The sequence below is a fragment of the Sinocyclocheilus anshuiensis genome, unplaced genomic scaffold, assembly GCF_001515605.1.
Source record: "Sinocyclocheilus anshuiensis isolate Anshui unplaced genomic scaffold, SAMN03320099.WGS_v1.1 scaffold587, whole genome shotgun sequence".
Lineage (NCBI taxonomy): Eukaryota > Metazoa > Chordata > Actinopteri > Cypriniformes > Cyprinidae > Sinocyclocheilus > Sinocyclocheilus anshuiensis.
Genome location: NW_015552579.1, coordinates 1,776 through 14,660, shown reverse-complemented (window position 1 = coordinate 14,660; position 12,885 = coordinate 1,776). Strand labels below are relative to the sequence as shown.

The window sequence follows — 12,885 nt, the reverse complement described above, 5'->3', positions numbered from 1 at the left end:
CCCCCAAAAAAAAAAAAAAAAAAAATCAATAAAAATCAATAATAAGCTCATTTAAAATGGCACAAAAGTAACCTCCCTACTGTCCTCATTCCAGATGAATGTCATCTTACATTTAAAGAAACATCTCAGAAACATGTTCATCCCTAAGCAAGACTTCACTGATAAAAATGGCAAACACTAGTGATCCTACTAGCAGAAGTTCAGAGTTTCTGTGCGATCAGGATTTGCCGTTCAGTACAGGACCGAAGGTTTTTTTCTTTGGCTTTGGCGGGGCGACGGCCCATTTTGGCTTGGGCTGAAGAGACGTCAGGCCCAGAAGCTCACAGTACCTGTTACACTGATGCAGAACCTTGAACTGATCAATGAAGGACGTGGCACAGTTTCCCCTGAATCCCTTATAGCTGCAACGATAAAAAATACATTTGACTGCTTTCATAATAATGACATAATTTTAATGTAAATATTTAAATACTTATTTAAAAATGTATTATTATATACAACATTTATAGTATATGTACATATTTAAATATAATTTAAATGTATTAAAATATCACATTTTGAAAGAATAAATTTGTGATATTTTTCAATTAGAATTTACCCTTTTTTACAGGTGGCAATCCCAACATCTGTCAGTTTCATACCCACACCTGGACATAAAAGAGAACATTTGGGGTGCTAACATTTTTATGCATCACTCCCTGCAGGATTCGAATGTACATCCTTCTCGTTAAACCAGCGTACTCGCAACATGTGTGCAACATATTGTCAAATAAGTTGATTATTTACCCTGCATATCTGTGACCAGCAGGTTGCCCTCGGTCTGTGTATAGACCCAGTGCTGGAAGGCGCAGCATTTCTGTCCCGCCTCAGAGTCTCTGCGCATCAGGTTGATCTCCTTCCCGTCCTTCACTGAGTACTTCACAAAATCTCCCAGCAGCTCCTCCTCCAGCGTGGCGTAAGGGATGTTGTTAGACGGCCGGTGCACCAAATAAATAGGGATGATTCTGGGAATTTAAGGACAATTTAATGAATTAATACAAATAATGAAAGAAACATGAGGTTTTTGAATAAAGTGTGTCTTAGAGTCTTATGAAATGTACACTAGCATTCAGATGTTTGCTTTCAAAACAATTATTTTTTATTTGATTTTATTCTGTTTAAATGCTTTCATTCAGCAAGGATGCATTCAATTGATCAAAAGTGACAGTAAAGACCTTTACATTGTTACAAATATATACATTTCAAATATTTAATAGTTCTTTTTTTCTATCAATAGCATGACAGTTACTAGACTGAAGAAAGCAAACTGAAATGTAATTTTATCATATAAATTTAGCATATGTGTTAAATATACAGATTTTTTTTTTATAGAAATTACCATTTTTCAACAAGAATGCATTACATTGATTAAAAGTGAAAGAAAAGACATTTATAAAGCAACAGAAGATTTTTATTTCAAAAACTTTTTTTTTTTTACTTTCTATTCCTCAACCTTATCACGGTTTCCACAAAATTATTAAGCAATACAACTATTTTCAACATTGATTATAATAAGAAATGCTTCTTGAGCAGCATATTAGAATGATTTCTGAAGGATCATGTGACACTGAAGACTGGAGTAATGATGCTGAAAATTCAGCTTTGCCATCACAGGAATAAATTACATTTTAAAATACATTCAAATAGAAAACACTTATTTTAAATTAAAATAATATTTCACAATATCACTAATTTGACTGTATTTTTTATACATTAAAAATATTTTGAATGACAAATATATTGTAGTGTAGATGTTACTTTAATTAGAAAATCTTTGCTAACCCTTAAAAGTTCAGTTGTATCAAATTCAAACACTAAGGAAGTTTACTTATTAAAGTGCCCCTATTATGGATTTTTGAAAATGACCTTTCATGCAGTGTGTAACACAGCTTTTAAGTGAATGAAAACATCCTGCAAAAGTTTTAAATCTGAAAGTGCACCGGGTATAAAGTTATTAGGTGCGTTCGACTTCATGCAGCGCTGCGCAGACCGATCGGCGGCTGACTTGAAGCAGTGTATGCCGGTTAGAAATTTAGTAGTCCGACTTAAACCGGCGCCGACGCCACGTCACTGTCACGTGTGGCATCAAAGTACCGTGATAGCGTTTCGAGAGCAGCCTGCTGACTCAGCTGGCGCAGCTTTTTTAGAGCGACTGCAGGAGTGCTGAGACCTGTGTCTCTAACATCTTCAAATCCAATACTGCTCATAAATCTGTGTTTTTAGAACAGTAAAAGCTTTTTTACTGTAGTCGCAATGTTATATTGAGTCACGTTTATCATGAAAGCATATATACCCCATATTAGCATATATATTAGTTTTTAAATAGTATATATTTACGTTGAACTTTATTCTTGAACGGATGGCGCTGTATTAAGCAGTATATAAAAAGTGGTTCTGTTGCTCATGAAAACGTTTCTGAAACGTCTGCGTATTTGACAAATATTGCATTTTATTCACTTCATCTGTGATAGAGTATGCAAACACCGCGTGAGCGTCACTAACGGGAGCAGAAAGTGTCCGGCTTGACGGCTCCGTTTTCAACTCCGCCCCCGGCTACTCTCATTGATCGCCGTCTGTAGCCGTGCTTCAAGTCGAACGTACCTATTGTCTTTCAAAAGAAAGAGTCGACTCTGAATCATTAAAACGAGTCGTAGGTGCCACTTCTGGAGCAGTAAAATAGCTGTTTCCCCAGTAACGCTGTACACAAAGCAGCACTGCATTCTCGCATTATCAGGCATTACAGGCAAAATGAAATGAAAATGAGACCAATCGGACCAATCACCGCAGATTAGCGTCACGCAAAGGAGGGGTTTGGAAAAATGAACGGTTGAGCGAATCTTTCGGGAGTCGTTGAGCAAGTAAGGTAAAAATAAATGCATATTATAAGACAATTAAAGTGTTTTTGACCTTGCATGCATGTCAACCTGTTGTTGGGGACAAAATATGAACTTTCATTACCCATAATAGGGGCACTTTAAGTAAATGTGAAAACTTTTTCACCTCACACAATTACATTATGGTTAGAATTAAGTGATACAATGAAACAATACAGATACTCTGTGTACACTTTTCCCAGTACTTTTTACACTTCACAAGTGTGTAGGGTCAATTGTATTGTTATACTTACTCTGGCAACTCTCCAAATGATTCTGCAGACTTGGCCACACTGTTGTATGCTTTAATATATTCTCTGGCGGTATTCTGCACATGACATTCCTGGTTAATATAGAAAAAAATAATCAGTCCCAAATCTCCTTAAGTTAATTTCTTAATTAAACATCTCGCTGGAGACATCCATTCTCACCTCGACAGCCAGGCTGTAGTTCTTCTGGACAAGTTCCTCATTATTTTTGGTCCCATAGCCGATGGCATTGTGTACTTTCAGGACGCAGGGATGGCTGGGGTTGAAGCTTGGCAGATTGCCTTCTCTAAGAGTGGTTCTGAAAGCCTTGCGATGCATGCCTTCCCCGAAGTGGACCTTTTCACTCACGATGCTCGCTGGTTGATTCTCTCCAAAGTATTGATCCGAGAGAAAATCTTCCTTAAAGAGAAGTGGGCTGCACTGGATGTTCTCCTCATCGCCATTCACAACCCTGGGCTCAGCTGGGAGATAATAGCATAAATAGGATGAGAACTGTTGTTAAACTAACCGTTCACACCCACAACCCATTAAAACATATACAGATGTCAGATTTTCATAAAATAATATTTTCATCACACTGTTCATAATAGTTTAGCTACTCATAGGAATGGCAGATTCTCAAGAAATTAAAGGTCTGTTTACCTGGTTGATCATGACTCTGAATGACTAGTTCCATCAGCACTGAAATTACAAATTTTACACAGTTGAGTCAACGTGTGTAATAATAAGCCATCTTCTTGATTGTTTTCTCATGTTTACAGATCTACAACCTCAAGATTGGTTTCCCAGACACAAACTCTACGTATTTGACACTAACATTTGGAAATATATACACTATCCTTCAAATTTTATTTTTTAAAGAAATGAATGCTTTTATTCAGCAGGGACACACTAAAAATCTTAAATTGTATTAATATTTCGTTTTAAATGTTTCATTACTTTTTTTTGACAATTATTTTATTTTATTATTTTTATTTATTTCTTTTTTGATCATATAAATGCAACCTATAAAATAAATGCAGTTGTGCTGCTTAAATTTTTTGTGAAAACTGAGAATTTATTTTCAGGAGTCTTTGAATAGAAAGTATACAAGAGCATTATTTATTTGAAACAGGAATAATTTCTAACATTATAAATGTATTTACTGTCACTTTTTATCAGTTTAATGCATCCGTGCTGAATAAAAGTATTAATTTCCTTTAAAAAAACAAATACTGTCCCCAAACTTTTGAACGGTAGTGTATTATGTATGGATTGTATTCATGCTGCACACATGCCCACTTAAAGAATGTACTTCATTAACAGCTGAACTGTATCAAATGCTGTATCAAATGCAAATTTTGGTAGCAGAATAAGTCTTTACCTAGCTTTCTTTCAGTCTATTACATTAGAAACTTCAGAGCATGAGTTCCTGCTATAACTTTCTGCTTAGTCATGGAGTACATTAGCAAATTAAAATCTTAATTTATAATCTTTATAATCTTTAGTATCTTTTTATCTTTATATCATTAGTTTGGGAAATGACCTCTATGTCTTACCCTCAGACGTGAGATGGTACTCTGAAGTCGAAACAGAAATGTTGGCGGCGTTTAGGCTGCATTTGTACAGCCCTAGATCTTTACTGCAAGCCTTTAGGATGGTCAAAGTGAAGCGGCCCTCATCCTTCTCTCTACAGAAAAAACAAAAACATTTTACTGAACATTTATAGTAAATTAGTAACCCTTCACACATCTGGGCAAAAGGCACTAGAGACTAAGTATAGTGGTCAACACAGACCAGATGTTCATCACCGCATCCTGATTATATGTAGTATTAACTGCAATTACAACTCGGAAGGACCATTCTTTAAAGCAGAGGCCTGTTTGAGAGAGTCTGAGGCACAGTCAGCATTTAGTAGGAATGAATCACACTGTTATGTAAAAGGTCCATTTTGCTTCCACTCCAAGTCATGGCTGAATCACCAGAGCGCTGATGTTCAGTCAGGTCTCTGCCAAACTTTACAGCAGATTTGGACAAGAACAGAGTGCCACCAAGTGGTAAAAAAAACCCTATAATGATGTCCTTTAGAAATGTGGTCATCTCAGCTAGCTAATTCCATTTGCAAACTTAATTTTGGAACCAGAGTCAGACGATAAAGTAGGTAGCTAATGTGAAACGGGCTGATAGGAAAAGAGCGTTTTTCTTACACTTTGTTTATCTCTGACAGAACTGTTCCCTCTTTAGTCCACTTAATGGTGGCATCAGGTGGGACGGGACTGAACTGGCACCCAAACAAGATGTTCTGGGGGTCGTCAGGGACTGGGTCAGCCTGGATCTCTGAGACTACACGAGGAATCACAACTACAACAAAAACATATAAAAATGCATCCTTTATAGTCCATTTTACAGAAATGTATTTGATAACCTCCTTCCATTGTATTCTACCCCCCCAAAAAACTACTTGAATCATCCTACGGTGATTAGCTGGTCTCCCTAAGGTGGCCAAGCTGATCAGGCTAATCTGTTTTGTTGGTTTTAGAGATTTATGGTCTTATGGTCAAGAGATTTAACTTGACCAACTGGCAAACCAGCTAAAACCACCTTAACTAGACTGGGAGACAAGCTAAACCAGCTAAGGCCAGCAAACCACATCAGACTGGGTCAAATTGGATGATTCTGACATTTCTGACTCAGGAACACATACTATAAAAACACAAAATGTTCTAGTGCAGGGGTTCAATCCTGCTCCTGGAGGGCCACTATCCTGCAGAGTTTAGCTTTGGTCCTAATCAAACACACCTGAACCAGATAATTAAGGAAAACTTCCAGACAAGTGTGTTTTCGGCAAGTTAAAGCTAAACTCTGCCAGACATTAGGCCCCTGGGAGCAGAATTGGACATCCCTGTTCTAATGGATTGATATTTAATATGAAGTTGAACAGGAATGCATTTGGAGAACCTTCTTTGGGTGTTGGAGTCTTCTGCTTGACAACCTCACTGTAAGCTCTCCGGGTCATATCTTCTCCATCTTTTCTTGCCTGGCGGAAAATTGCGGGCAGCTGTGGCCTTGTCCTTATCGGAACTGCTCCAGACAAGTTGTTTGCGATTCGCCTGCGTTTGATGTCGTCTTTCAGCATGCTGGATAAACACGTGCTCGGAGAATCTGAGGTGCATGTCTTATTTTCCATTTTGGCTGTGTTACTGGCATCTACTTTGAGTTTTATAGGAGTGGCTTTCTGAGTGGCATTTACGCCGTCAGGGTCCATCTTGGCCGCAAAACTCCCACTGGGTTCTACTTTGGGTCTCACTGACATGACTTTCTGAATGCTATCTTTGTTAGTAATGTCCAATTTGGTGGGAGGATGAGATGCTGGTTTATCCAGACCATTTGACGTCACCTTCACGTCAAGGTTCTCGGTCTTGCCACTCACGCTCTTCTGAGCACTTCTGCTCCCTACGTCAATCAGTTGATAATTCTCTGGTTTTGGCGTCCCATGCTGCGCATGCTTCTTTTTCTTCTTCCCTTGGGTTTTAGGAATGATCTTCTCTGTGATGATGATGGTTTCAATGACAGTAACTGGACGACCTTCACAACCACCTCCTTCTGAATTGAATTCATCTTTCGCCTGGGATGGGGGCTGAAGATCTTGCTTTTTTGATGTTTGAATCCTGTGTTGCTGCTTCTCAGCTGGCTTCTCCTTATGTTTCGAGCGTGTTTTACCATCTGAGGAAGTTTTGGAAGTCTTGTGAGGCATATTGTCTGTTTTGGGTCGTTCCTCACAGTTTGACAAAGAAAAATGACTTAAATTGGGTTCTTCCAAGTCTAGTGACATATGCAACACTTTTGTCCTCAGACACCATAAAACGTTGTCCTGTGAGTAAAATTAACTTAGAAAGCTCTTTGCTGATGTCACTGGTATCACTGTACTCTGCTTTTCTCCTAGTATCCTTGATGGAAGGATCATCTGAATCTCCACAGGATGAAGATAAAGACTGGTCAGGACATGTGTGAAAGCGATCTTCAGAAGAATCGTCACTACTGATTGATTTTTGATCACTCTTAAGGTGTATCTCATTAATAATCCCTTTAGGTGGAAGGTCTAGCTCAGCCTGTGGACTTTTCAATAGACTATGATGGAGAAAAGTATTTCCAGTATCGAGTGGAGCAAACGGCATAATAAACTGTGGAAATGTATTTCTTTCCTCATCTCTTGGCTTCACGGTACAGTCCTCTGTGTTAAAATGCCCAAACGATTCATTTCCTTTGGCAAGTCCCACCTCAGAAGACACGTGACTGTTCGATTGAGAGGGACATGTGTGGAGAGCAACATCGGAACTGTGATGCCGCTCCGCTCCGCTCACACAGTCAGTTAAATTCTTGTCGCTAATGTAAGCCGAGATCCTTTGAGAAGTAAAACTGCTTTCACGTTCCTCCTCGAAGACCAACCCGAGTTGGGAAACTTTGTTTCCGGTCACCTCAACCAGCACATTTCCTTCTGACTGAAACACAAAAACATTGAAAAAAAACATTAAATGTCATGGAGAAGACGCAGAGTTCTATCTCGAGACAAGAATTTAGAGGCAGACAGCATAGGAATTGAAGAATTTGTATCATTTGACAAGTCAATTTAGGCCTACTCTCATCCAAACTACATTTAGCTGTTTGTTTACATACCTCACTGAGGCGATGGTCTGTCTAATGCAAAAACCATTTTGCTTTCATGCTGCAGTCTAAAGCCACATGTGGTTGGCAATGGAAGGAATCATCTCTATTATAGTGATCACAGCCGCTGTGTAATGTAAGTGAACCAATCACAGCTCTCCCGCTGTCTCAGGGGTCTGTGGGATTGGAGAAACTGTCGTACAGTACGATACTGAGTTTGAGAGCAGGGGTCGTATTTCGGCCCTCAGTTGTGCTCGTGCCCCTCACCCACTACCTCTCCCGTTCCTCTTTTGCTCTTTGGACTATTATCATCCTCCACCCTCTATAATTAGTCTGCATTTCTGTTTATCAGTATTTTTCTTTGCACCTCACATTTCCTCAGCAGCCACAGCTGTCTGTCATGAGGAGGGTGGTGAATGTTTAAGTGTTAGTGAGTGCGTTTGAGCCATACTATGGTGATGGATTTGTCAAAAATGGCTCTAAAAGTTAGCTAAATCACACCAAACCTCTTTTGAGTAGAAAACAGGGGGATAATAAAATAAATAAATAATACACATTTAGTAAAAATTATATATATATATATTTAAATTGTTTAGTAAATGTTTAGTGTGTGAGAAAGAGAGTGTGTGTACATTCTGAAGTGATATTTTTGTGTGGAATGACTTGGCTCTTCCAGCACGCCGAGTGTCATAATAATGAAAGTCACGATGAGTGTTCCGCACATGTAAGACCTATTAAAGGAAATGCTAAAGGTGACAAGCTATTTAAGATCATGTTCTGTCACTATGTGGAAGATTTTAAATAATGGAAATGGCCACTAATAAAACAATATAAAAAATTACCATGGTATTGGCATGTTTTGTTGGACATGTTACCACAATAATACCATGTTTTTGGAGGTGTACCATTGAATTCTTTGTACTACAGTACCTATCTATGGTATGTGAATACAGTAAGCATTTAGTATCATGTTTATGCATGATGATACCACCACTGAACTATGGCTCCACCAAAGTACTTTTTGGGTACTAATGGTTTTAAAATTTAAACGGTTTTAAAATTTGCATTCAATATGTGGTTATTTCAGTACAGTCAACCAAAACTAACCTTTAGTTTAAACCGAAAACCCTGACATGAAAATCTCTCAATGCAAGTTGCAGAAGATCAAAAGAAAACTCAGTAAAAACACGAGAGTCTACATCTGCCTGTGCTAATTGTATTTGAAATGTGATAGTCATCTCACCTTTGCACTCCAAAACTCTCCAGGGATGTGCTGACTTCCATAATGCTTGGCACTGATCTCATTTGCAGGAGACTTTGATGCATTAAGCGTATCTACGACTGCATTATTATCTGGTTTATGGGATTCAGACCTCTCTAACAAACTCATGTTGTTCTCCATTGTTGTATTGTCCTGTCTGTCTGAGTCTGAATGAGAAGGAAGTCTATCTTCATCTCCTTGTTTAAAAAGAGTTCCATTAGTGTTATACGACTCAACTAGTCCTCTACTCAAGGTTTGACCTGGTTCTTCTGATTCTAAGAGGTTCAGGGATAGACACGTCAGTCCAGTGTTGTTTGCATTATCAGGACTTGTCCTTTGCTCCAAAAAGTTGTCCTGGATTGCCATACTGAGCTTAAAACCAGTGCTTGAAGTGTTAACGCTGGTGAAAGAGTCTTCTGAATAGGTGCTAACTGCCTGGAACCAGTCTGAAAGTGCACTAGCCCAGCTGTCTGAGGACGACCGTCTCTCAACAGGTGGAAACCTCAGCTCCCAGTCTTCAGTCTGGTGGTCAATTGAAATGTTCTCTCTCCTGGAGTAATCAGAGGCTTTTGTGTTGTCTGCATGGGCCACGGGGGGGCTGGGAGAACATGAACGACCCAACTTGTCAAAAATAGCACCCTCATCCTCTTCACCTGCCAAGAACTGGCGAGCGTCCAGCCACAACTCGCTACAAGCCTCAACATCACGTTCTGTTCTTGTGAACTTTAAGCAAGCACTGTCGATCTCCTCAGAACAGTTATCTAAATCTCTATTCGTGACAGTTGTTGGGCAAGGGATCATTTGTGAGAGATCCTTCTCATGTTTTTCACCAATCTGTGAGGTTTCGTGCATGGATTGGGGGAAAAGTGGCTCTATTGTCTCACTTGGATCATTGCTACAAGTTGCCACCCAACCGATGTCCAAAGGGAATTTTGTATCAATCATTCTGTCAAGTATGGAATCATCAGTTCTGTTGGATTCTGATTCCGTTACATCATATTTTGAATCCTGTAGAAGATTCTGAACCATTTGGGTTAAAACACCAGTGCAAAACTCAACATTTGAGGAAGCCAAGTCTTGATTTACAGTCTGAATGATCTCACTGTCATTGACTGGCATGTCAGCTGTTTCCAAGACATTGTTGTTCAACCCCAAAGTATCTAATAATGCGGAGGCATGTGTTAAGATGTTTACAATGTCTGCTTCATGCAAATCAGCCAAAGATAGATGAACGTCAATCTTCGGATCGTCTATCTTTGGTATATGAGAGGTTGTGAGGCCACAACATGTCAAGTCATCTGCAATGTCATGCATTTCTGGATGAGTTTTATATGCAGTCGCCACTTCCACTGCTACATCAACACCTTCAGATGAATCCCGGCAAGTCTGGATGAGGGATTCAGAGGAAGTTGCATCAGTCTCATTGCTTGCAATCAAGCATGAGCTTTGCTCACTGTTCATTACATCAGAAACAGTGTTTACCAAGGGATCATCATCATTAGCCATTTGGATAACCTCAAGTCCAGTGCTCTCAGAGGAGACATATCGGTTTAAAATGGTGGCTCGTTTCTTCTTGCCTGTTGTCTTCTGTTAATAATAGAACTTCTGGACTCATCAAATTGTCATGAGCCTCATTTGGATCATCTTTAGTGTTTGAGTCACTATGTTTATCATTTTGTTCATTGTCTATCATATTGTCCATTAGGTGAATTAGTTTAGGGATGTTAATACTGTTTGTGATACTGTCAGTCTTCATTACAGCAGCAGTACTGAAGTCACAATTATCACTTTCGTCATCATTTGGATTATTTATTTTCATTTCTATCATTGCAGTGTGATCCAGGGACCGCCTTAAGACTAAACCACTCTCATTTTCCCTTTCAATGTTTGTACTATGGATCTCAATGGTTCTGTCCTGGTGCAGAACTGGCATTAATCCTGAGCTTCCTGAGGCTGGATTAGGGTGTTGATCAGGGACTGGACTGAATCTGTCATCTGTCTGGTTGTCCGTGGCACGGGCAGACTCATTCTGCTCTATGGGCGGTGAAGCGAAGGAAGAATTGACCGCATCTGTGTCCAAGAACAGCAGATTGTCTGGGACGGTCATGTCAACCCGCTCAGCTGTCCATCACTGCACACACGTCACTGCAAGAGAGGAAATGGAAGAAGAGAAAAAAGAGAATAAGAAACAATTAGACGCATAAAAAATTAGAGCTATAGATCATTTCAAAAAGCAAGATTCAAATAATAATAATAATAATAATAAAATAAACAAATAATTTTTAAAAAGTTTTAATATTTAATTTTTAATATTGTATAATACTATGGTACTTGAATATGTTGAATATGTGAATATGTTTATTAACAACCAATGTAATGGACATCATAGGCAAAATTATGCCACTATACCACTATATTGTGAGCTCTATGTATTTTTATTAAAATATCTAAATATTCTTTAAACAAGATACATTTGAGATTAAACTTTAAATATTGCATTATTTAATAATGATTTTATTATAGTTTTTAATATGTAATATTATATACATATGTAATGTAAAACTAAACCACCTGTATTGTTGTCCAAAGATACAACAGAAAACTAACTGACTGATTGGTCAAATGATTTTCCACTTAGATTTGTATCAACCCATCTGTGTATTATTTCCATACGTGATTCTTCCGTCAAAGCTATCAGATGAATATGACTCAGTCCTGTTTTTCCTACACGCATGATTTTCATAAGCTACTCTTACACTGTCATCACTCACTTCAGTCAGATGCAAGACGTCCTAAATTTAAGTAACACAAGGCATAAATAAATAAGGTCAATATTATTCATATACACCGCCTGCATAATAACTGATTTCAATGTGCATGCAAAACATATATATATATATATATAAGTTGTGTGGTGTACCTATTCAAAATGTTAACTTGATACTGTAATAAAAAAGACAGTAAAGAAACAGTAGAAAGTCTAAATCAGCTTATGGTAAAATACTATGCTTATTAGAATAATATGACTAAATAAGAAAACAGTATTCTTTAAGAATACATTTTAGTCACTATACCAAAGTACAGTGTCACAGTAAACAATAATTATAAATTCATGTCATTCAAATAAATAAAATTGGCTTCAACATTTTTTTTTTTATTTCCAACTAGCAGCCAAACCATAAAACCTGACGACCTTTGACAGACTCGTTACCTCAGTTTGGACACATCTGTTATGAGCGATTGAGTCCAAAGATCTCACTCTTAAAGCAGCCGGTGCTCAGCATCAGATCCCTGCAGGCAGAACACAAATGGTTTGTCTCAAGAGAGAGAGAGAGAGAGAGAAAGAAAACCCAGACAATGAAGCAGATAAATTTTTTTTACATCCAAATGGGCAATAATACTCAACGGTGATGTAGGTCTGGAGAATATGAGGTTCACGTAAAGCTGACAGGTCTTGGGGGTTTGGGGAGAGGGTTTATTTTAAGTCCACATCCCCCTTAGTTCAAAGTGGGTTACCTGATAGCAGAGACATGTGCCATGCCGGACGATTTATCACTTCACAGCTATATTTGCCTGCCTTGCGATCATCAGAGTTGACAAACATCATGAAGATCATCTCTGAGGTGTTTTCATCTGCGAGGCCAGAATGAGCAGTAATGATATTACTGTCAGAACAGTGAAGCAGAATTTGACATTGAAAGGTATTTTAATGCCTCTCAGGGGCGAGTGTTTATCCTGCATCGGTGTTGCAGACGCAGATAGAGGGTTTTTTAAATAAGAAATGTTTAAAGCTCCACAGGGA

The 12,885-nt window shown here is 38.4% G+C and overlaps 1 pseudogene; it reads right to left on the bottom strand.

The window, feature by feature from the left end:
- Positions 1 to 6: 6 nt before the first annotated feature.
- Positions 7 to 11,673, bottom strand: LOC107665246 (uncharacterized; annotated as a pseudogene).
- Positions 11,674 to 12,885: the final 1,212 nt, after the last annotated feature.